The 23,632-nt window shown below is 38.1% G+C and overlaps 1 protein-coding gene and 1 long non-coding RNA gene across 2 annotated transcripts in view; one reads left to right on the plus strand and one right to left on the minus strand.

The window, feature by feature from the left end:
- LOC125783645 (B-cell receptor CD22-like) overlaps positions 1–23,632 on the minus strand; it is a 141,739-nt gene that overhangs the window by 91,155 nt on the left and 26,952 nt on the right. The gene's annotated exons all lie outside the window — the stretch shown is intronic.
- LOC125784406 (uncharacterized) overlaps positions 1–23,632 on the plus strand; it is a 71,083-nt gene that overhangs the window by 40,200 nt on the left and 7,251 nt on the right. The window lies entirely within an intron of this gene.

Raw genomic sequence — 23,632 nt, forward strand, 5'->3', positions numbered from 1 at the left:
GTCATCCAACCCCTCCCTCACATCCAACTCCTCTCTCTCTTTCTCTCATTACTCGTCATCCAACCCCTCCCACGTCATCCAACCCGTCCCTCCGTCATCCCCCTCTTCCTCCCTCCATCATCCAACTCCTCTCCCCCGTCATCCCAACTCCGCCCCTCGTCATCCAGTCATCCCCATCATCCCTGCATCAGTCTGTCCGTCTTCCTGGCCCACCTCCCATCATCTCTCCTCATGAGCCGTCTGCCCACCGTCCTCCCTCGGCTATGCCTCTGCCTTCGTCCTTCCTGAGCCACGCCCCAGGCCCCTGTTGCCCTTCCAATGGCTTCCCGTCTGGCTTCTGTCTCCCACACCATGCCTCTCCAGCAGCCTCCTCCCCTCTGTTATCTTCATCCTCGCCTTCATCATTCTCGCCTTCATCTTTATCCCCACCCCCTTCATCGCATCCTTGCCACCTTCACCCTCGCCTTCATCACCTTACCATAGTCATCTTTGGTGCCATTATCGTCACTTTCATTGTCTTCGCAGCTATCACTGCCATCTTCATCACCATCGTCATCGACCCCATCTCTGCCTGTGTCACCATCATCATCGCCGTTGCCTACGTCATTGCCTTCTTCATGCCACCATCTCTGCCTACATCTCTGCCATCATCGCCATCATCATCTTCATGACCATCTTAATCACCATCATCACCACCATCTCTGCCCAGCTTGTAAAACTACACCACGCGCATCATTCCACAAGTCGTTTGACACCATACTCCACTCCACCCGATTCTGACTCCCTGGACCTCATTCTCTATGCTATGCCCCCACACTGCCTTCATCATCTTGCCAGCATTTGTTCTTTCCCATTCTTCCTTTACTTTTCTGCCTTAAGTACCTCTGCCTCAATTCTTCCTCAACTTCTACACCGATCTCCTCACCCTTTCCAACCACCACCAATTCTTTGTTCATCAAAGACGTGAACGAGAGCCTTGCGCTCTCAATCAGCATCTTCTTCGCTTTTCATATTCTGTCTTACTGTATTTCATGCCCTGCGCAGGTTACATTTCTACCTTCATTTCGCAACACCTTAAAACCATTTTCTCCCTTCTACTTATGTAAATCTGCTCTCACAATCGTCTGACAAATCTCACTATCCTAGATAATTAACCTTACCCTCAATCATACACAAATTCACCAGCTCAAATTTTCCAAGGACTACCCGATGACACGTTCCAAAAATATCACTTCTCTGGTAAATTTGTGGTAAAAATATCAGTGCTGAGGTACATTTGTGGTAAAAATAACACTGCTGAAGTAAATTTGTGGTAAAAATATCAGTGCTGAGGTAAACTTTTGGTAAAAAATATCAGTGGTGAAGTACAAGTGTAACAAAAATATCACTTCTGTGGTAAATTTGTGGAAAAATATCACTGCTGATGTAAATTTGTGGTAAAAATATCTCTGCTGAGGTAAAGTGTGAGAAAACATATCACTGCCGAGGCAAATTAAAGGCAAAAATATCACTGCTGAGGTAAATTTGTGGAAAAAAATCACTGCTAAGGTTAATTTATGGAAAGACTAGCACTGCTAAGGTACATTTGTGGTAAAAATATCACTGCTGAGTTAAATGTGTGGTAAGAATGATCACTGCTGATGTAAATAGTTTTAAATTGCAGGCTTAGAATATGTTTTGTTTAAAAACAAGACATTTAAATTTAATTTAAAAATAAACTATTTCTACATTTGCACTTGTTCCTCACCGCTTTCAGGCACATATCATTCTCTCACCCACAAACATTCACACATATATTTCTCACATACTCACATTCTGTACCTTATTTAAAAATGCAGATTCACACATATATCTTTCACACTCACACATCTATTAATGCTGCCACTCGGCATCAAAGCCATCCATCTATCTGTCTATCTATCTGTCTATCTATCTATATATCTGCTTCATCCTGGTCAGGAATCATTGGGTTGCATCATGTTGTTTTGTATTGTTCCAATTTTTTTGCAGTGGTGTGAAAAAAGAGCAGTGTGGACATAGATTTGTGGTAAAATATCACTGCTGAGGTAAATGTGTGGTACAAATATCACTGCTGATGTAAGTATTTTAAAAATTGTAGGATTAGAATATGTTTTGTTTGAAAAGCAAGACATTTAAATTTAATTTAAAAATAAACTATTTCTACATTTGCACTTGTTCCTCACCCCTTTCAGGCATATATCACACTCTCGCCCACAAACGTTCACACATATATTTCTCACATACTTACATTCTGTATCTTGTAAAGTGCAGATTCACACATATATCTTTCACACTCACACTGATCATCTATTAATGCTGCCACTCGGCATCAAAGTTCCTCTATCTATCTATCTATCTATCTATCTGCTTCATTCTGGTCAGGAATCATTGGGTTACACCTGCCATTTTTCAGGTCTATTAATTGTGTCTAATATGTGTTGCATCATGTTTTTTTTTGTATTGTTCCAATTTTGTGCAGTGGTGTGAAAAAAGTGGTGTTTACCCTCTTCATGATTTCTTTTGTTTTTTTGCATGTTTCTCACTCTTACAGCTTTTTCTAAGTAGATTTGTTACATTTCTCACATCATGATTGGCATCACAACAAGTGCATTTCTCAAAACAGTTAGTGCAAACAGCAAAACTCAATTAAATACCTACAAACTACAAAAGCACATAACTCCCTTAGAATTCTTTGTTTTTGCCTCAAAATTAAATATTTATTTTGATTAACTCAAAGCATCAAAATAGGTTTGTTTTGGGTCATTGTCTTGCTGCAGAACCCAAGTACACCTGAGCTTGAGGTCACTAACAGATGGTCGGACATTCTCGACATGAAGCAGCAAAGCAGCCCCAGACCATCATTCTCCCACCACAATGTTTAACATTCAGTATAATTCAGTTCTTTTTCTGAAATTGTGTGTTACTTTTACACCAGATGCAACGGGACACACACCTTCCAAATGTTCCACTTTTGTCTCGTCAGTCAACAGAGCATTTTCCCAAGAGTCCTGGGTACGGTGGCCCAGAAGAGCACATCACAACAACATTTACAATGCAAACAAAAAGATGACAAAGCATTTTCTTAATTAGTTGCCTTGTCGTATTTTTGTTTGCTTTGTAATTGCTGTTGTGATGTGTCCTTCTGGGCCACCGTACCTGGGGATCATTGTTTTTGCTTAGCAGTGGTTTTCGTCTTGACACCCTGCCATATTTTGCCCAATATTTTTCAGTCTATTTTCATACATAAGGTGCACTGGATTATAAATCATTAAGCGAAATAAAAGTTTAATACGTCAGAGCATTTCTCTGTGAGGCAAATAAGGCCTACTCTTTTAAAGAATTAAAAAATAATGAAATTTAATAATAACAGAAAATTAAATATGAAATATAAAACTAAACCCAAAATACTAACAAAAATATAATCTTATGAATTTCAAAAGATAAGAACAAAAAACTTGTTTGTATCTTAACAAATATTTTTTGCGCATCTCAGCAGAGGATACTGACGTTTACGGTGCGAAGATAGGCCAGCAGCTCATTTAAGGAAACAGTAATATTATTTTACTCTTTATTTTGTTTATTGTTAAACGTTAAAAGTCATGTATGCTTGCTGCAGTGTGTGTGTGTGTGTGTGTGTGCGTGCGTGCTCTACAGTGTGGGCAAAAGGTGTGAAAATAGACTGTAGACAGGATGTAAGATAGCAAAGAGCATCGTGACGCAAGTTGCGCAGGGTGTAAGATAGGGCCCATAGTGTGTTAAATTTAACACCAGCCAGGTTTCTGGACGCAGAGTTTAAGCTCCCTTCAAAGATTTTCTATAGGGTTTAGGTCTGGAGACTGGCTAGGCCACTCCAGAAGCTATATAATTTTTTAACAGAGCCATTCCTTGGTTATCCTGGCTGTGTGTGTTGGGTCATTGTCATGTTGGAAGACCCAGCCACAACCCATCTTCAACGCTCTTACTGAGGGAAATCTCGCAAAACATGGCCCCGGTCATCCTCTCCTTAATAAAAAAGGATGATGCATGATGCTTCCACCCCCATGCTTCACAGTAACCATGGTGTTTTTGGATGGAACTCATCATTCTTCGTCCTCCAAACACGGTGAGTGGAATTAAGACTAAAAAGTTATATTTTGGTTACATCTGACCTCAGAACTTTCTCCCATGACTCCCCTGGATCATCCAAAAGGTCATGGACAAACTTAAGAACCTTCAGTGCCATATGTGACTTTAAACTATGATGTCTTGGTGTATTTTACCCACAGTAACCTTGGAAACAGTGGTGCCAGCTCTCTTCAGGTCATTGACCAGCTCCTCCCGTGTAGTTCTGGGCTGATTTCTAACCTTTCTTAGGATCACTGATTAAGATTGACTTGTGGAGGTCTACAATTTTGTCTCTGGTGTCTTTGGACAGCTCTTTGGTCTTAGGCATGTTATGCCAGGTTTACACTACACGACTTTTTAAGTCTTCAGTCATTGTGCTGTACACACTATACGACTGGTTGTGCTGTAATCGTGAATCCTTCAGTTTTTGAGACTTTCACACTACACAACTGATCAGCAACACAGGGTCACAAATTACACGATTTATCACTGTGGGAAATCACAGACTCACCTGGCTGCTCTCCAGAAACACATTTCGTCACGAGAACACACCTAAACTAAACGCACACGAAAAGTAGCCATGCCATTCCATAGAATCTCTATACAGGAGAATACGCACTTAAAGTGAGTCCAACATGAACGGGTTCATGTGAAGCAACTGAGTTTATAAAAAATCTAAATCAGAGTTTATAAATGTCTGATCAATTTTATACTGAAATATGTACTTATGTCCTCAACACAGAACTATGTCAAATGTTTTAGTACCGCAGACATAATTTGTTTTATTATTTTGAACTCCAGATGTAACCCGTTAAACATGCTCTACCTGCATCTCCAGGATCAGCTCGCCAACCAGTCAGCTCATAGTAGCAGTAAGCTAGTGCTTTACAGCTTTTTCTTTAGATAAACAGAAACGCTTTCTTAGTTTTTTTTAGTAAAATACATTATTCTGCTTTCTAAAATTTAAAGAAAGTTTTTAGCTTTTAGCTCCATTCACCTCTATTCATACATGACTCACTCACGGGCTCCATCTAGAGTTTAACAGTCATTTACTAATTTAACAGGAAGAATGGTAGAGTGGTCAGACTCTCCATAAACAGCTCTGGTGTGTTTTTGACCCGTGGTTCTCTCTTTCTGTGATCTCATTGGTTGTATGTAGCCGCTGTTCCTGACTCCTAGTCGCCGACTGAGTCAGATATTAAACACCGTCTTTTAGTAGTTCACACTACGCAACAGCGCAAGCGCCGAGTAATTTTTGTTGGCGATCAACGAAAAACTGTTGGCGACTGAAAAACTGGCCCAAAATCCTTGCATGAGTAGTTGGAGTCTTACTGATTGTGTGGGGTGGACAGGTGTCTTTATGCAGCTAACGACCTCAGTCAGGTGCTTCTAATTTAGAATAATAAGAGGAGTGGAGGTGAACTTTTTAGAGGCAGACTAACAGGTATTTGAGGGCCACAATTTTTGCTGATTGGCAGGTGTTCAAATACTTATTTTGCAGTAGTAACACACAAATAAATTAGTAAAAAAATCATACATTGTGATTTCCTGATTTTTAAGATTAAGGAATTTCAGAATCCTCCATGATTTCTAAATGGGAGAACCTGCAAAGTCGCAGGGTGTTCAAATACTTATTTTCCTCTCTGTAAAAATGACAAATAATAAAAAAAAATAATAGTTTTTATTATTTTGACAGTAGACTGGCGTACTCACATAAGACGTTGATCTGAAGGGCATTGCTGTAAGTCGTTTGACTGCTGAAGATGCTTTGGCATCTGAGATACTTCTCGTGGTCCTGAAGGGTTGGTTTGAACTTTGCTTGGAAGACCGAAGTCCACAGTCCGTCCTGGTCCTTTGTGGTGGTCACACTGTTAGAAACACTAGATAAGCCAATCCATTCGACCGGTGGTGGAGATGAAGGACAGGAATGACGGATTGAGCAGGTAGTGGAGAACAGTTTTCCCTCCACTTGCTGGCTGTCCATGGAAATGCGGGGATTCTCAGGTTTTACTGTGAGAAAGTACAAGCCAAAGTCAGGAGCTGCAGGGTTTCTTGCATTTATTAGATTTCAGACAGTATGAACCCATAAAACTGGGTATTATGTTTTATCTGCTCAACTTTACCACTTCTGACAACACTAAAGATACCAAGTCTATTGCAGATCCCTGTCTTTTGTATCGTGAGGGCGCAAAAGTACGCCTTGCATGGCTCAAAATGTGCAAATGGCGCATATTAATTCTCTTAATTAATCATCAGTGTGTCAGTTATCATTCCCTTTAAGAGTCAGATGACCTCTGACTTTGGCGTGTTCATATCTTAACAGCGCGACACTTTTGCACGTTTCAGCAGGGAATGATACTGACCTGCTCATTTACACTGTGCAGATACACCAGCAGCTCATTTAAGGGAACAGTAATGTTATTTTATTCTTTATTCTGTTTATTGTGCATGTAGTAGCTAAGATAGGATTGGGCAGCTGACTGTTGAATGCTGACTGTTGTCAGGGTTCTAATCAATAAGTGGTGCACCTGTATTTCCTGCCGCCAAGATAAAAAAACGCCAGAAATTTACCTGAACACACCTTACTTCAGCCCACCACACCCATCAGTGTAGATTTATTCATAAACTCCGAATCTATTTTAATAGCGCGAACACAGGGCTTGAAAATAAGACTGTTGACGGGGTGTAAGATAGCAACAAGCATCACGACTCGCCTTTTACAGGGTGCACGATAGGGCCCTAAGAGTTTCATAAGGATTGTGTTGTGTAAAGTTGTAACTGGTATAAGTTAATATACAGTTGCAAGAAAAAGTATGTGCACCCTTTGGGATTACTTTAAATATGTTCTGAGCTTCATCTACATCACAACAATAGACAAACACAGTCTGCTTAAACTAATACCACACAAAATATATATATGTCTGCATGGTTTTGTTGAACACAACATGTTAACATTCACAGTGATGGGGGGAAGTCTGTGAACCTTTGGATTTAATAACTGGTTGATCCTCCTTTGGCAGCAATAAAAAAAAACTATCAAAAGTTTCCTGTAGCTGCAGATCAGACCTGCGCAGAGTTCAGGAGGAATTTTGGATCAATCCTCTTCACTTAACTGTTTCAGTTCAGCAATATTTTTGAGCTATCTGGTGTGACTCACACTGTGCTCTTGCAGTCACCTTTACAGGACTTTACCACGCCTAGGGAAAGTAGCAACAGTCTCAACTTTCTCCATTTGTAGATCGTCTGTCTTACTGTGGACACATGAACATCAAGGCTTTTAGAGATACTTTTGTAACCCTTTCCAGCTTCATGCAAGTCAACAATTCTTGAACGTAGATCTTCTGAGAGCTCTTTTGTAAGAGGCATGATTCACATCAAGCAAAGCTTCTTAATAACAGCAAACTCAAAACTGGTGTGTGTTTTTATAGGACAGGACAGCTTTAACCAACACATCCAATCTCATCCGGGCTCCAATTCGCTATTAGAAAAGTCATTAGTCTAGGGGTTCACATACCTTTTTTTCCCCCTCACTGTGAATGTTAACATGTGTTCAATAAAACCATGCAAACAAATCTTTTTTTTGTGGTATTAGTTTAAGCAGACTGTGTTTGTCTATTGTTGTGACTTTGATGAAGCTCAGACGACAATTAATTACCAATTTATGCAGAAATCCAAGTATAATCCCAAAGGGTTCACATACTTTTACTTGCAACTGTAGTGACTCTGTATTGTAGTAAAGAAATGGGCGGAGCTTCTGGATGGAAATGGTGAACATGAGGCTTGTGTTGTGTACAGTAGTAAAGTTGAGTAAGTGGTATTAGTGAATATAGTAACTCTGTATTGTAGTAGAGAAGTAGGCGGAGCTTCTGGACATGATGAACATAAGGCTTGTGTTGTGTACAGTAAAGTTAAGTAGGTGGTGTTAGTGAATATAGTAACTCTGTATTGTAGTAGAGAAGTGGGCGGAGCTTCTTCTGGTCATGGTGAACATAAGGCTTGTGTTGTGTACAGTAAAGTTGTAAGTGGTATTAGTGAATATTGTAACTCTGTATTGTAGTAGAGAAATGGGCGGAGCTTCTGGTCATGGTGAATATAAGGCTTGTGTTGTGTACAGTAGTAAAGTTGTGAGTGGTATTAGGGAATACTCACCAGTGTTTATTTTGATGTAATGATACTTGTTATCGGTGTCAGGATGGATCCATGGATACATACTTGCACTGTTATCTTTTGAGCGTACTCTGTCGATCCTCAGGCTGCAGTTTCCTTGTGAAGGATCTCCTGGGATTGATGTTCTTCCTCTTAAACTGTCTGTTATATCTCCAGAGTTTCTGGAATACACTATTGGGTCTTTACCTGAAATGCTCAGGTACCAAACCACATGAGAGTGCGAGCTGGTGCTGCATGGTAGTGTAACACAGCTTCCCTCAACAGCTGTAACTGATTCTGGCACCTGAACGTCCCGACCATGGCACAGACAGATCAGCACTGAAACTGTAAAAAAAAAAAAACAGAAGAATAAAGAGGTTAGAAAAATACTGAACTTACATTTTCACATAATTATCTGAACTTTCTACTCCTTACATTTTAATAGAAACAGCCTCATTACTCCTATTTCATTTCAGCTCGTTTGGGCACCCCTATTAATCTTAATCATTTTAGTTCTAAATATTTGGGTGTTTGCAACAGCCATTTCAGTTTGATATATCTAATAACTGATGGACACAGTAATACTTCAGGTAGTATAATACAGGACAAATCCTGCACCTAACAACTGGGGTTATACATAGAGCTCAGCCAGGATCTACTACTCACTCAACTAACAACAATATCCAACACCACCACAATCTGATACTGGCTCGACAAGGATCCAGAAGCACAGCCTAACACTATGTTCATGGTCCATTGCCTCAACTGCCAAGTATCCAGACCTACCGAAAAATAACCAATGAACAAACAGAATCCCTCCTTAATCTATGCTTAACTTCCTTTAACTATGACAACAACACACTAACCACAGCACCCTACCTAAGCACAATCACACACAATAAATGACATTATAAGTTGCGTGAGCAGAACACAGCAACCACTACCATCTGATACTGGCTCGACAAGAATCCAGAAGCATAGCAAACTATGTTCATGGTCCTTGCCTCAACTGCCAAGTACTCAGACGTCTGCAAAAACTCATGAGACAAATAACTACAAAAACAACAGCACCACACCAATCCCCTTCATCCAAACTCTAAACACCAACTTCAGTGCAAGCTCTTCTCAGGGGTCATCAGGCAGGCACCTTCCTTCGTCAGTGTTTCGCTGAATTAAGCCCACGACACCTAAAGAAAGCTAAACAGTGAAGTCTGGCGTCCCAGACCCACCCCCCTCCAAGCTTGCTGTTGAAGCACAAACTTATTCCCTTCCCCACGTAGCCTCAGCCCTTCTGAACCACAACCACTGACTAGATCTTTTAGCTACATCTGACAACTCTTTCACTACTGTCCTCAGAACACGACCTCTAATTACGAATTCAGACAGCAGTCTTGTGGCAGACTTTGCTACAAAGCCTCTAGTACCTACCTCCACCGGTCTAATATATGCTTGCCACCCACGCTCTCTTACCTTAGCTACCAAGTCTGTATACTTCAGCCTTTTCCTTTCATAAGCTCCACCTACCTCGTCTTCAAACGGAACAGTTAGCTCTATAAAATACACTATCCGCTTACTTTCAGAGTACAATACTACATCCGGCCTCAAGGTTGTAACCAGAATGCACTCCGGGATCTGCAGTTTACTACCTACATCCACTAACAACTTCCAATCTCGTGCATCAGCCCACTTCCCAGCAGTTTTCAAGCACTGTGCTGTTTCTCCACTGTGCTGTCCCTCACGCAGCATAACTTCTAACTGCTTCTTATCAAGTGCACCTGCAAGAGATCTAAGTACCTGATTATGCCTCCATGTGTAGCGCCCCTGGGATAAACTCACCTTACATGCCGACAAAATGTGCTTCAGCGTGCCACTTCCTGCACATAGCTTACAACTTGGATCCTCACCCACCCACTGAGCAAATTTTTGTGGCGTTGGCAGAACATCATATGTAGCTCCCAAAAGAAACTTTAGACGACCTGTATCCAATCCCCATATCTCTCGCCAGGTGATTCTCCGCTTCTCTACACTTTCCCATCTCATCCACTGCCCCTGCTTACTCTGCCCTGCTGCTTTTGCTCTCCTTGCTTCCTCCTCCTGCTCACGAATAAACCCTGTAAACATGTGCCTTTTCTCTGGTGATGTGGCCTTGCCGAATGCTTTCCACGAATCACCTAAACCTAATCCTGCCCTCCCATTTTGCACCTGCCCCACAACATCCCTGTGCTCCAGTGCCCTCCTTGCTGCTTGAGTTGCTTCTCGAGCATTCCACTTTCTCCCAGACCTAGTCACTGGTGCTGTTGCTTTAACTGCATTTCACGTCCTACCTTAGCACATTTGAACTCCTCAACCAAGCTCGTCAATGGCAGTTCCAGCATCCCTCTCCCACACCAAGCCACACTACTGAGGCAATGCGGCACCCCCAACCATGTCCTTATAGCCTTGTTCATAACCCTTTCTAACCTCTCAACTGCAGAAATCGGAATATCATAAACTGTTAATGGCCACCTTAGACGAGGCAACAAACCAAACTGCAGACACCACAATTTCAATTTACCTGGCAAAAAAGACTTATCAATTCTATTAATGCCTCCACCATTTCCGTCCTCAACCCTTCCACCTGCTCTTTTCATTCAGTGTTGCAGTATACCACCTACCTAAACTCTTAACTGACTTTTCCAATATAGATGGTATGACTTCTCCCTCCATCATAAACCTTTCTTGTATCAACTTCCCTTTAATGATTGATACACTCCTAGACTTGCTCGGTTTAACTTTCATCCTAGCCAGCCTAAGATTATCATTTAACTTCCCTAGTAGTCGCCGGGTACATGGCACCGTAGTCGTTAACGTTGTCATATTGTCCATGAATGCCCTAATTGGTGGGAGCTGGGTGCCATCATGCAGCCTCTCCCCGCCTACGACCCACTTAGAAGCCCTAATAATCACCTCCATTGCCATCGTAAACGCTAGCAGTGAAATTGTACACCCTGCCATTATACCTGTTTCCAGTTGTTGCCAAGACGTGACACACTCCCCTACACTAAAGCAAAACTGTATATCTTCAAAATAGGCTTTAACTAACCTTGAAATCTCTTCTGGAACCATAAAAAATTCAAATGCCTTCCACAACAATGCATGTGGTACCAAACCAAAAGCATTAGCCAGATCTAAAAACACCACATGTAGATCCTTTTTCTCGGCTCTTGCTATTTGAATCTGGTGCCAAATCATACTATTATGCTCTATGCAACCAGAAAAACCTGAAATTCCTGCCTTTTGTACAGACGTATCAATTAACATTTCTTTTCAGGTATGTTGCTAGTCTACGTGCAACCACACTAAAGAAGATCTTACCCTCCACATTCAGCAGACTTATGGGATGGAACTGATCAATAGCCACAGAATCCTTTTCTTTTGGGAAAAGAACTCCACCTGCTCTGCGCCACTCCTTTGGAATAATCCCCTTCTTCCACACTACAGCCATTAGTTTCCATAAAAACTTCAAAACATCAGGTGCACTTTTATATAATCTATATGGAACCCCATTTGGCCCTGGGGCAGAACCTGCCTTTGCAGTCTTTACCACCTCCTGAACCTCACTCCACCTAACATCCATCTTCCACTCCACATCACCTAGCGGCGGCATGTCTGCTGGTAGGTCCAGGTCTCTAGACCTTTCCTTCTCTGTGTAAACTTTCTGAAAGTGCTCCTCCAACTCCCCCTTTCCCACCTTTAGATTTCCTGATTTCTCCTTACTAAACAGACTCTTAACAAATCTAAATGGATCTCTAAAGAACTCTATCCTAGCATGCTCCTTCTTCTTCCTCCTTTTCCTCATAGCCTCTGCTCTCCGCAATTTCACAAACTTACTTTTCAACTCCTCCTGCAATAACTCAATGCCCTCTCTTTCTGCCTCATTCCCCTTCTTCCACTTCTTTCTGAGTAACCTTGATTCCTTAACCAGTTTTTCTATTTCTACCTGCCGCCTTGATTTAACTACATCTTGACCCTTTACGTTCCTCTGCACAACACCAAATCTTGCCATTCCATAATCATAAATAACTTTACCTAGCCTGTTCAATTTACTCTCTCCTGTTCCCTTAAAACCCTCCAACATAACTTCATCATCATCATTAATACTCCTCCAAGCCATCTTGTCTCCTGTGCCTGGCCATTTAACTTTGGATCTTTGACCGATTCCTTTCTCCCTACCCATCTGCTTTCCGTTAGCCTTTGACCTATCAACACCTCCTTCATCCTCCACTCCTTCTGTGCTTAAGTTAGCCTCCCTAGTATCAAAGGTATTGATATCCTGCGGACTGTGGCACGTAACCTGCCACTGGACTTCAGCCGACTGACTCAAACAATTCTGTTCAAAGTATTGTTCAATGCGGGGCCCCTGCACTCCTTCACTCAAGCACCTCATCTTTCCTTGGTGTATCCTCAGCCCTCTCACTGATGTGACCTTGCTCCACCCACACACACAAGTCAGCATCTCCTTTCCACTTACCACCCCACCTGCCTCAATGCATAACCCACTTCTCGTAGTCATGTCCGTTCCAGAGTCCGTAACCATGTTATCCGCCTGTGAGTCATCTTCCACCCCTGCTCTCGCTGACTCCTGGGGTATTGCTTTTCTCTTTCTCAATGTAGCTTGCTTGGTTGCACACACATGGTTAACCATGGTGGCTGCTACCATGGATTGCCAGCCCATGGCGGCACCGTTAGGGTCTATTCCCTCTGTTGTCAACTGTTCTCTTCACAGCAGTCACTAGCTTAGCTAGATATCAAGTAGTATAATACAGGACAAATCCTGCACCTAACAGGATTGAAATGAGGTTTATTGTACTAACAGAAAATGTGCAATATGCATTAAACCAAAATAGACATTATAGCTTTTAAATGAGTAAAATGTGTTTTGTGTTATAGGACTCTGTGGGTGTGGCCTGAGCTTTAGTAATTAATGGCTTTATTTTTTACATTACTAACTTACATTACTTTTACTTTTATACTTTAAGTAGTTTTAGCTTTAAAAACAGTGTTTTTTTTTTAAACACTTTTACTTAAAGAGTAAAGAGTTTGCTTTATCTTCCACAGAAGTATTTTAAACTCTAGTATCATACTCCACCATCATGCTAATTTGTGTTATTCACTGCAGTACTGAGAATAAGTGGTGGTGGTGGTTTTCTCTCCTGTGGTTTTCTGAGTATTGAAGAACAGAGTGCCATTAGGATGATAATAAACTATACAGAGAAACAGATACAGAACTACAGTCTGAACTTATAGTGTCCGTTATGCTCAGTATAGAAACAATGCGATGGTTTTGATGTTATGGCTGATTGTTGAACAGAACTTTGGGTACTTTACCAGTGAGACAAATGTTGAGAAAACTGTATCTCTTCATTACTGCAATCTGAGTCCTAGAAAAGTGAAAGACAGAAAACATATGCATTAAATTCGATTTTATATTATATTTTATTATACTGCACACATTGTTTTTTTACAGTGAGAAAATAATAAATATTTTCTAAAGGAATGAAATGAAGCTACATTTCTCCTATAAAAACAGGAAGATTCAGTCAGAAGGAGAATTGAACTGAAATGATATACGCCCTACTTCTCAGTGCTGCTTGTGGTGCACAGCGTACCACAGGGCTCAGTGCTGGGTTTCCTGCGCGTGTTCAGTCTGAACTTTGTGGCTTCTGTTTAAACCTCTAATTAATTCCGAGCTCAGACTAGATGACATTTATGTCTCTCATGATGTTCACTATGTCAGGTTAAGCAGTTATCTTCGTTTCGTTCCGTTGTTCTGTCGAGATGTGGCTACCCTGTCAAACCATGCTATCCTAGTGTATACACAGCTCTGGAAAGAATTAAGAGAGCACTTCTGTTTCTGAATCAGTTTCTCTGATTTTGCTATTTAAAGGTTTATGTTTGAGTAAAATGAACACTGTTGTTTTATTCTATAAACTACAGATAACATTTCTCCCAAATTCCAAATAAAAATATTTTAGTCATTTAGAGCATTTATTTACAGAAAATGAGAAATGGCTGAAATAACAAAAAAAATGCAGAACTTTCAGACCTCAAATAATGCAAACATATGATTTGAACAGATGCAAATAAACATAAATACAGTAAAACATAACAAGGATTTTTTCTCATTTTGAACTAAGTATGTTATATCCTGTAAGCCAAGCTGAAGAATAAAGTGTAGAGATTCCAGATTTCTCCTGGATGCTCCTCAGTCAGCATGTGTATATTATTATGTTCAGTTCCGTCAGCAGCTCATCTGATTGACCACATTTACCAGTAATTTGCCAAACCAGGTGTTGATTGATATGATGAGAACTAGAAATAAAAAGTTTTAGAAATGACTTTATAACCTTTTCCAGACTGATAGATGATCAATGACTTTGTTTTCTTATCTGTTGTTGAGTTTCTTCAGATGGGGGTATAATAATAATGTGCTGCTTTTTGAGATCTTTTATCTGCTTGTAAAACTGCTGTAAATATAACACCCCCAGAACTAATAACTCAAATAATAAAAGATACATTACATAAAAATGTAAACAAACTGTTTTGAATTGGAAAAAAAAATAAAGAAAGCAATGAAATGAAGTTACATTTCTCCTAAAAAGAAGAATATTATTTCAGTCTGAGGGAGCATTCTACTGAAATAATAAAAGCCCCGCAAAAAGAATGTGGGTATTGCATGCATGGAACAAGAACTAGTTTTAAATATAAAATCAACTAAAACAGACAAGTTTAAAAATAGACTGCACTCACTGAAACTGTTCTATATGGACAGTGCGGAACAGAAACCTACACAAAGAATTAAAAAACACATTTAAAGGCCTTTTTGTGAAAGTCAGAGGTGTTCTGATAAGTAAAATCAGGAAACTTTTTTTCATGGTTTAAAACGAGGTCACTAGACCATTATACCTCTATAAGCCAGTTTCTTAAACAGGAACTAAGCCTTGTTATGAACTACACAGCATTTTAAATGAAAATGTTAAATTGGAAGAAGTATGTAATCTAGGAACAGTCTTAAACTAGGCTTATTCTGATCAGTATTTAGTTACTTAATAACGCATTACTCTAATCTAATCAGATTAAAGTAATTTATCTAGGTCAATGTGCGTTATTTTTATGTCATTTGTCTTATATTGGGATGTTGTTGGAAGCTGCTGAAAGTAACTTAAAATAACTCAGTTACTTTTAAAATAAAGTAATCCATAAAGTAACCTTTTCTAAGCTACTTTTTTAAAGTAACTATGGCATCACTGAATCTGACTCTTAGTCTATATCCATTTTCTTCTATTATTTTAATGTTCTTTTTTTAGTAATTGCTCAAGTATTTTACCGTTTAATATTTTAAGTTCCACTCATTTATTGGTTTATTTAGTTAGTTATTTGTTTGTTTTTGTTTGTTTATTTATTTAATATCTCTAATATATTTTATAGTTTACTTGCATTAGATTCCATTTTATATTATATTAATGCAGTCTTTTGTTTTTTTTTAACTTTATTAAATGTATTGGCTCATGTTACATTGTGAATTAGGGCCCACTCAATAAATTCCAGATAGTTTGATTGATTGATAGATTGATTGATTAGACTTGAAATGTAAAAATGTAAAACATTTTTTTATATAATTATGACGGATTCCATTCGAAGTCCAAAATATTGCAGTTAATAAACCAGAATATAGTGAAGAAAAAATGTTTTTTTTTATCCATATTTCCAGATTTCTAGTTTTTCATTTCTGACGCTCAAAATCAGAAGTTCAGGATGAGTTCTAATTTTCTACTTTTTGCATCTTGTAACAAAAATCATAGGGTAAATCCAATCTGCATTACTTTAGTTTAGAACATCGATTAAATATAATTATGTAAATTAATTAAGTAACGATGCAGTTTTTATTTTTTCCTGAAATTCTGATTTTTTATTTTTTTCTGAAATTTAAAGTTGAAAACCTGAAAACCCATTTTTTCTTCACAATGAAATATAGAATTTTACACAAAATTAAATATTGTCTAATTAAAAAAAATTAATTTGAACTGATAAATGTTACACTAAATAGGATAAAAAATTTGATCTGAAAAGAATTAGGAATAATAAACTATTGATATCCTGTGATAACTAAATAACAAAGTTTCTCATAACGTTTAGTTAAGACTTAAATAATAGAAATAGCTAATAAATGGCTAATAATTATTCAAATCAGATGGATGCAAAGTTTGTTTAAAGCCTCATAATCATTCATTATTAAAAAATGCATATTATTCTTCAATACAATCAAACAATAAATTAATCAGTCAAACAATCAATCTACCTTTATGTCTATTGAGTTCATTGAGTGGGGCCTTAATTTACAATTTAGCTGAGAAAAAATATAAATTTCGAATGCAAGTAAACTATAAAAGTAAAGGAGTCAAACTTAAAAATACAGTAAAATAATATTTACAAAAAAAAAATCATAATAAAATGAAATAACCAATGAACAACCAATAATATATATTTGGGTGTAAAAAGTCAGAAAATTTAGCTAATAAATTATTATAATTATTATTAATTATAATATTATTATTAATTATAATATTATTAAATAACTCTTACCTTTGATGGCTGCGGCTGTATTAGTCTCTGCAGTCTTTACAGTGTGTTTATACTGGGCACAGCTCTGAGATCTGGGTGGGCTGCACAGCTTCCTTCCTTAAAAATCTAGAGTAGTGAGAGAACGGCCTGTGCTACACTTCTGTTTCTCTCACACCAAACCACACCGTATATCACAGTACATCCTCACATCCTGCTCCAACTCTGTCTATTATTACTGTTTAAACTATCCAGCTTAACACACACTGTGCTTTACTGTGTTTTATTACTATTTAAATGGTTCAGCTTAACACACACTGTGTTTAGCCTGTGTTTTACTGTGTTTTATTACTATTTAAATGGTTCAGCTTAACACACGCTGTGTTTAGCCTGTGTTTTACTGTGTTTTATTACTATTTAAATGGTTCAGCTTAACACACGCTGTGTTTAGCCTGTGTTTTACTGTGTTTTATTACTATTTAAATGGTTCAGCTTAACACACGCTGTGTTTAGCCTGTGTTTTACTGTGTTTTATTACTATTTAAATGGTTCAGCTTAACACACACTGTGTTTAGCCTGTGTTTTACTGTGTTTTATTACTATTTAAATCAGTGGCGGATGCTGGTCTTTCAAGGAGGGGAAGCTCAATTTTGGCCTACATCTTAACATATGTAGTTTTATTTATATGTAAATTCTACTCTCCCGGAGATTTTTTTTTTTTGTAAAAAAAAAGGGCATTATTTTCAAGTTTTCACTACACAACATTGAACAATAACATAAAAAAAGACGCTGTGACATGAATAAACATAAAATGATCAGTAAAAAAAAACATTACGCAAAATCTTTAAAGTTGGTAAAGGAAAAAAATGCACGTAAATTTATTTCACACAGTTTTAATTTCCTTAAATAATCCCTTTATTAATTTAAATTATTTAAATTATTTTTAATGATAACACAATACTTACTGCTGGCCCCTGTTCATTTATGTCCTGAGATGGACAAGGCAGGGACAACAGTACAGAAGTCAGTCTCCAAACACAAGCAGCTACAGAAAAGCACCAGATATAGATGCTCGATTTGTCGCTAGTCGTTTTTAATAAAGAAAATGCCGCTATAAGGATCAGGAAAGTCTCCGGTTCAACTCAGAACAGAATGAAAATGCTTCCATCACGGAGTTTTACACTAAAAGATCGCTGATTCGCTCATTTCGCTGTCAATCAAAAAGGGACTCCGCCTCAGACAGATCATCCAATCATCATGCAGAAGCTGAGCGTCCGGGCCGGCCGAGGCCAGCCCACTGCTCCATAGACCCCCAGAGACGCTGAGCGTCCGATGGGCGGGAAAAAGCCCAGCATTTATCCAATGACTCGTCTCGTTTCGCCGCGTGCTTTGCTCCGCTATTGAAGTCTGTGCACTGTTTAAAGCAGCGCTGTGAAGCTGCAGGAATGAGTGAGAGGAAAGCCGCGGCGTTACCAGTGATAAGAAGCTGATTCTGAACTAAAGTTCAGCGCGTTGTAGCGCATATTTAATCTGTGACATGTACACACAACAGTATATATTTAATCACCTATTTTTTTACATTTTAGGGGAGGCTGAGCTTCCCTTGCAGTCTTAGAGCAATCGCCACTGATTTAAATGTTTCAGCTTAACAAACACTGTGTTTAGCCTGTGTTTTATTACTATTTAAATGATTCGGCTTAACACATGCTGTGTTTAGCCTGTGTTTTATTACTAAAACAAACAAAAAATACATACGAAAAAATCATGTATTGTTTAAAAAAGAGGGGGTGACTAACCTTTACACTTAACAGTACCAACATTGTGTTTATCTTGCAAAATGCTGCTAAAAAACACAAAATTGGTAAAATTTCTAAACTTCTAAATTTCCATGTTACTCCTAGGGTGATGTGGACCAGCACAAGGCTGCGTCTGTGAGCTGATGTATCGGAACCGAGTCGCTGCACTTTCCTCCAAATGTTGGAAAAGAGGCAGAGTCTGACTTCAAATGTATTGGAGGAGGCATGTGCTAGTCTTCATCCTCCTAGTGTTGGGGGAAGTCCTAATGAGTGATAGGGGGAGTCCTAATGAGTGGGTTGAATAACTGGCCTTGTAAATTGAGTGAAAAAAGTGAGAAAAAATTAGAAAGAAAATTAATAAAATAAAAATAAAAAAGACTTGCTCAGAAGCGCCCCCTACTTAGCATTTTGGTTTGCAGTAGATCTAGTTATGCATTCTTACAATATATATATATTTTTTATGTGTTTGAAATCAGACTGTGAGTGGTATCATCGCCATCTACTGGGCTGGAATGATGAATGAGTGTTTGAGAGTGTTTTTCTGTGTGTATTCTTGTTTAAACAAAAATATTTTTACAGTTAGTTTAAAAATATATGTCTAACACCCCTAGTAACATTCACAGCCCAGTCCTTTATCTTATATTTGTAACTGTGCGCTGGTGTCAGCGTGCTAAAACAGGATACAGTACGGGAAAGTGTAAAAGACGTAAGAGCTATTAACCATTATTTTATTAATGATGATGGTCTGCAGTACAGTGATGATGTATAGCAGATGTATTTCCTCTTTTTTGCAACATGGCAATACTTTATACAGTAGCTTTAATGGTCCACCTTTAGTAAATCATTAATCATTAATGTGCTGTATATGTGTTCACCACCAGTATGCACTATAATAAACCAGAATCGTTAGTTTAAATCTTTACTGTACCCCAATAAAATGTACTCTTACCCAAAAAATATACACTTCACCCCAATATTCTGCACTGTTTCCCAAAAAAGTGTGAATGTGAAACAAAGCTTGTATCTCTCGGCAGTGAATTGTCAAAACAAAGTGAATTGCGCCCCAGAAATAGCAATCCGTCAGAGTCAAAGTCAGAGCGCACCTGGCTTTTAAAGGGAATGGCAAGTGACACACTGATTGGTTTATTTCCACGTTAAGCCCAACATTAACCACACCCATGATTAATTAAGAGAATTAGTACAGCTTTTGGCATATTTCAAGCCAAGCAAAGGTGTACTTTTCCCGTCATTACGATAGCATTAATGTGTTCTAATCTTAAACTTAAACTAGGGGACTGTTAGTCAGTCTGTCAAAACCTAATCAACAGTTACTTAGAGTAATATCTAAACAACATTACAACAACAAATACAACAACAGCTGCTTAATAAACATTTATATATTTATTAAATATATTTATTAAATATATACAGAGCTGTAAAAAAAAGTATTTGCAACTTCACAGATTTAATTAGTTTTCCCTTTTTTGTCATACTTACATTTTCAGATTATCAAACAAACAAACAAACAGATAACCTGAGTAAATATAAAAAGCAGATTTGATTTTAAACTGAACTACCAGATCAAATTCAATTTCACTACTAATCACAACCAGGCCTGATTACTGCCAGACCTGTAGAATGAAGAAATCACTTAAATAGAACCTTTCTGACAACATGAAGCAGATAAAAGATCTCTAAAAGCAACACATATTTCATTGTATCATGTACTGTAAAATGTTTTTTTATATATTTATATTATATATTTAGACTTTCAAATTAAAATTTATTTAAATAAAAGATATTTAACATAATAAGGATATACTATTTAAGATATAAAACAAAAAACTTACCTTAAATTAATTTGCTATGTTTTTTTCTCGTTTTTAAAAACAAACTTATTCATACATATATGTATATTGTATTTGTTCGCACTATAAAGCATACATAAAATCCTTTAATTTTGCCAAATGTATAAATTCTATTAGTCAGGTATTAAGGAGCAGTAAAGTCACTCTGCTGAAGTACAGAGTTATACAGGAGTTACAGTTTAGTTCTCCAACACTGAGACTGGAGCAGTATTAGCATTAGCCGCTAACTGCGGTAAGCGCTAGCTCTTTCGACATTTAGAGTTAAGTATTATCAGACTATAGTCTGCACGATTAACGTTTTAAAAAACAAGCTACATGAGACAAACCGCTAGCTAATATCACCCTGGCTTACAGGAACACTCAGGGTTCCTCAGTGTGGCGCTGTCGGGTAGCATTTACTAGCGCTGAGCACTGCTAACAACGTCTAACGCTGCTGCTAATCGCGCTGTTGAAAATATTGGAAATCTAAGCTTGCTGTAAATAAACAGGATTGTTTTACTCACCCAAATAAATAGTTTTCAGGAGATAAATCTGTGTAGATTAACATCCAGCGCTCGTTTGACTTTAAAATATAAATATATATTTAATTTAGCTTTGTTTACTTATATATTAATTGTCTCTAAATTAAATCACAGTATTTGACTAAAAAGCACAATAAAAAAATAGAAATCGCATTTCTTGAAGAAAACCAAAGTGGTTGCACAGTTAAAGTGGTTTATCAGATTACTGAGTGCATGTAAAACAGCGCAATATCTTAACAGGTATTGTACTGTAGCACTGAAGGTTTCTGAAGATGATCTGGGAGGAAGAGCTGTCATCACGATGAGGAGATATCGAGAAGATCTCAGCAATTCGCATAGATGTCATCCATGTCATCCTGACAAACACAGAGAGCAAACACCATTACCAACACTGTGGAACCTTTCACCCTTATACAGTTTCAAGTATGTGAACCCTTTGGGATTATACTTGTGTTTCTGCATAAATGGGTCATTAAATGTGTTCTGATCTTCATCTACATCACAACAATAGACAAAACGCAGTCTGCTTAAACTAAAACCACACATAAATATTATATGTGAAGTATGTGAACCCTAAACTAATGACTTTTCTAAGAGCTAATTGAAGGCACGATGTGATGAGATGAGATTGGATGTGTTGGTTAAAGCTGCCCTGCCCTATAAAAACACAAACCAGTTTTGAGTTTGCTGCTCTTAAGAAGCATTGCTTGATGTGAATCATACCTCACACAAAAGATCAAGCTCTCAGAAGACCTAAGTTCAAGAATTGTTGACCTGCATGAAGCTGGAAAGGGTTATAAAAGTATCTCTAAAAGCCTTCATGTGTCCACGGTAAGACAGATGGTCCACAAATGGAGAAAGTTCAGCACTGTTGCTACTCTTCCTAGGCGTGGTAAAGTCCTGTAAAGATGACTGTAAGAGCACAGCACAGAATGAGAATCAATGAGGTGAGGAAGAATCCTAGAGGGTCAGCTGAATACTTGTAGAAATCTCTGCTGTCCAAACAACGAAAATTGAGTTGTTTGGAAGGAACACACAACGCTATGTGTGGAGAACAAAGGCACAACACACCATCATCAAAACCTCATCCCAACTGTGAAACATGGTGGCGGGAGAATCATGTGTTTGGGGCTGCTTTGCTGCCTCAGGGACTGGACGGATTGCCGTCAACAATGGAAAAATAAATTCTCAAGTTTACCAAGAGATTTTGCAGGAAAACTTGCAGGAAGACCATCTGTTCCCCAACTGAAGCTCAACAGAGGATGGATGATGCAACAGAACAACGACCCAAAACATAGAAGTAAAATCAACAACCGAACGACTTCAACAGAAGAAAATACTGAGCCTTCTGGAGTGACTCAAAGGGTTTGCATACTTTTTCTTGCACCTGTATCAGCTTAAGTCCAGTCAGAGATAACTCTATAGCTCTACACTAGACCTGTCACTATACCTAATATTGTATTGGTTGATATTAAATGTGATGAAGGAATGTCGTTTGGGCAATATTCTCAGTGATGAAGGACTAGAGGATGATCAACACTTTATGAGGATGATTAAACACAGTGTTTAAACACTCCAGCAGCACTGCTGCATCTGATTTACATCTGATTTAGCTAATCAGTGCTAATCACTGCAGTGCTGAGAACAATAATAAACACCACCCAAATAATAATAATTATCTCTACTGTGGGGTCCTGAGTATTGAAGAACAGGGTGAAAGGAGCAATAATAAAGTATGTAATGAAACAGACACAGAACTACAGTCTTTAATTATTATACTATATAAATGCAGAGTGTCCTATATGATCATGAAATGTGACATGAAAATGTATTAAATGTATTATTTATGATAAAGAAACGGGTCGGTGTGTGTATGCAAAAACACTTCTTGTTATAAATTAATAAAACCTCATACTCACGATAAAATACTTTGGTTCAGGTGCTTTTCTTCTTTTGCTCTTCTGAAAGTGTTAAAGATGGAAAAAAAATAATAAATAATTGAAAATTTAAAACAATGTTTAATCTCAACTTTTTGTCTTTTGAAAATCGAGGAACCTTTTACTCACTAATCTATTCAGTGTTGGAAAAAACAAGACCACTTCAGTTTCTCTGATTTTGCTATTTATAGGTTTTTGTTTGAGTAAAATGAACATTTTTGTTTTATTATATAAACTACAGACAACATTTCACCCAAATTCCCAAGAGTTTTCAAACCTTAAATAATGAAAAGAAAACAAGTTCATACTCAAAGTTTTAAGAGTTCAGAAATCAGTATTTGCTGAAATAAACCCGTTTTTAATCACAGTTGTCATGCGTCTTGGCATCATGTTCTCCTCCACCAGTCTTACACACTGCTTTTGGATAACATTATGCCTTTACTTGTGGTGCAAAAATTCAAGCAGTTCAGTTTGGTTTGATGGCTTGTGATCATCCATCTATTTCTTGATTATATTGCAGAGGTTTTTAATTTGGTATAATTTTTAGGTGATTTTTTTTCCAGATTTGTATTTTTTTTAGTAGTCCAATAGTAGTGGTGTATGATCCAGACAAACTGCTTTTCTCTGCACTGCTGAAACTG

This window comes from Astyanax mexicanus, chromosome 1, assembly GCF_023375975.1.
Source record: "Astyanax mexicanus isolate ESR-SI-001 chromosome 1, AstMex3_surface, whole genome shotgun sequence".
NCBI lineage: Eukaryota > Metazoa > Chordata > Actinopteri > Characiformes > Acestrorhamphidae > Astyanax > Astyanax mexicanus.